We start from the raw sequence: 309 nt of genomic DNA on the forward strand, positions 1-309 counted from the left end.
ATTTCAAAAATCACGCAAAACACGCCTACGTGGAAAAAATCCCAAACCCCAATTTTCGGGCCACATTTCAAGAAATATTTTTGTATAACGTTTTATGTCAAAATGTGAATTTTTTGTCATTTTTGGTCAAAAACTAAAAAATTGTTACGAAATGTTCATAAAAGTATTTTTAAAAATGTTATCTTTTCCTGCATGTTTCTCATAAAATTAGGGCATTTAGAGAACATTTTTACAAATATTTTTGGAATAAAACTTTCTATCTAAATGTGATTTTTTTTTTTTTTTTTTTCTTTTTTGGTCAAAAACTAA

This window comes from Cynoglossus semilaevis, chromosome 8, assembly GCF_000523025.1.
Source record: "Cynoglossus semilaevis isolate Cse_v1.0 chromosome 8, Cse_v1.0, whole genome shotgun sequence".
Lineage (NCBI taxonomy): Eukaryota > Metazoa > Chordata > Actinopteri > Pleuronectiformes > Cynoglossidae > Cynoglossus > Cynoglossus semilaevis.